General features: G+C 46.8%; 1 pseudogene; it reads left to right on the top strand.

Moving 5' to 3' along the window:
- Nucleotides 1-2493: 2493 nt before the first annotated feature.
- On the top strand, nucleotides 2494-2612 carry LOC111740231 (annotated as a pseudogene).

Genomic DNA, 2612 nt, shown 5'->3' with positions numbered 1-2612 from the left:
GGATGGACGGACAGGTAGATGGATGGACCCTTAATTAATTAGACGCTTATCTTGTTCAATTCACATTTTTCCTATGGATTCTACTGCCCTACTTCTAAGGGAGGAAAGTTCACCCTCCCAACTGACTTCCCTCTATAGGTCATCCACCTTCTATACCACAGCAGAAAATTGCCAGACCATGTCTCAGTGGCCTGGAGGGAGTGATGTTCCTGCTTAAACGCCTATCTCACCATCAGGGAGTGCCTGCTCTGGGGAGCTGAGAGGCCAAGGCAGTGTATTATTCTTTGTGACTCACAGTGCTAAAATGGGAGAGCAAGAATGCATCCTTGATCATATTGTTTATTTCTTCCCAATTTGATTTAGAGCCCAGAAAGCTGATCTGTGTCATAAATGATGTATCAGGTCAGGATGCAGTGTGCAGAGACAAGGGGGGCCTGACAGCCGGGTTATATACCAACAATCTACTAACAGTCTATTGATGTCATCTCTGTCAGCCTGTTTTTTCCCTTGCTCTCCCAAAGGGGAAAATATGAAGATTTCTTCTGGTGGCGGGGCAGGGTGGAGGAAGAGTCGGGAATGCCGTCACTTGCACTACTGGCCTAGTAAAAATAGGGTTAGGCTTTTAACTCTCAGAGCACGGGCGTCACAGCAACACTGGAATCAAGGAGCAGGCTGCCTTTCTGCCATTATCTGGAGTACAAAGTCCTTGGTCAGCTTTCCACAAGCTGTTTAAAAACAGCCAGCCAAACAGATACAGACACCGACAGGCACTCACGTACATAGAAAAGTTTGAAAATCACATAGCAAGAGGCAAGTTCCTTACTACAGCTTTTAATGATCCAGTTCACCGAAGGCTTATTATCTGTTCCTCGTTTTTCTCCTTCACGTGCCGACTATGGGAACAGGAGATACTCTGAACACGACAAAGAACAGCCTTCCAGTTTTGAGGCGCTGTTTCAAGGCCTGTAATTGTAGGTTTCCATGTTCTTGAAACGCAGCTCCTTGGAATGAACAGCTGTGGTTCACTGGTTAGTGTGGAAGTCCACCTTGCCTCGAAGGGTCTTAGCAGGACTGGTGGTGTGTGGTGGGGCACATTTGCGGCTTCCTCACCGGGTGTTGTCAGACCTCCTGATGGCCTGAACCAGCCTGCCCGGCCACGGGAATCCAGGCCCAGTGCTCCCAGACAGGAAAGTGAGGTTTCCTGAGTCCAAGTGTCCTGTGTCATCAATGCAAAAGTCTCCAAGGAAACTGGAGCCTGTCTGACTTTACTCAAAAGGACAAAATAATAAAGGGTACCAACTGGAAGCCTCTGGCCTCAGGCCAGAGATATGCAGAAGCTCTGAAGCTCAGCCTTTAGCAGTCCCTGCTCTGGAGATCTCAGGGCACATACCACAGGGTGAGCTGGAAGAGGTGGGCTCAGAGGTTACCTGGCCCACTTTATACCACCCGGTGAGAAAGTAAGTACAGGGAAGTTAAGTGATTTGTCCAAAGACACACGGCCAGTCCATGACAGAGCCTGGACTGGAACCCAAGCCTCCTGGAGGCCGAGTGCATAATGAGGAACATAGCAATTGCTTAAGACACAGGAAACAGAGTGAGCAGAGACCGAATCAGATGCTGAAAACTAGGCATGAAAAACTATTGCTATCTAATGAGATTATTTTCAGAGTAATAATATAATACTAACCCTAAATTACCACAGTGAACCTGAACTGTGCCAGGCACTTTACTGAATGCTTCCCACACATCCTTCCTCTGCGACGAAGATGTTTATTCCCATTTAACAGATGGAGAAACTGAGGCTGGAAGAGGCTAAGTTAAGTTGCCCAAGACCACACAGATACTGAGAGGAAATGTCAAGATTTTCCCAAGTCTTGCTGCTCACAAAACCTGAGTCTTGACTTGTTATGATATTGACTTTAATCAAAAATAGGGGCAAGGACCCCTATTTATTTTAGGTTCCCATATGTCCATACCCAAAACTGAGACATCTCCCAGAGAAAGTCGGGACATAAAGTTAAGGCAGAAATTATAAAATTATCTGAGACATATATTTTCATGAATTGAAAGTACGCTGCTAGAGTTACATGGGGGCGGTAGAGATGCATTTGGGATTGGGCTTGGGGATATGTACTTGTGTGCTGTGAGGTAAACATCAACTCTCTTTGTGTCTTTTCCTGACATTTAAGGTAGAGCCAGAATTCTCCCAGTAGACCAGACCAACGGAATGGGGCTTGTTTTTTTAAACTTTAACATCCAAAGGATATATTAAAGTTGGTCGGACATTGACACTGCACTCCAGGGCCGATCTGAACACTTGACAGGGCTGGATTCCAGAAGGTCTAATTAGTTAGGGAATGTAGGGAAAGCTCCAAGATTCCCCTACAGAAGACAGTGCCATGTGAGTTCACTTCCAGAAACCCCTGCCTACTTCCCTCACGACAAACCCTCGGCTTGCTCACCAGCCAGAAGAGAAATAAGACAGGCATTTCAGTCTACGGCCATGCTACCCCGAACAAGCCCAATTCCATCTGATCTTGGGAGCTAAGCAGGGTCAGGCCTGGTTAGCACTCGGATGGGAGACCACCTAGGAAGATCAGGTCCTGTAGGTG

Source organism: Pteropus vampyrus, unplaced genomic scaffold (genome assembly GCF_000151845.1).
Source record: "Pteropus vampyrus isolate Shadow unplaced genomic scaffold, Pvam_2.0 Scaffold59, whole genome shotgun sequence".
Taxonomy (NCBI): Eukaryota; Metazoa; Chordata; class Mammalia; order Chiroptera; family Pteropodidae; genus Pteropus; species Pteropus vampyrus.
This window is presented reverse-complemented; position numbering and strand designations above follow the sequence as displayed.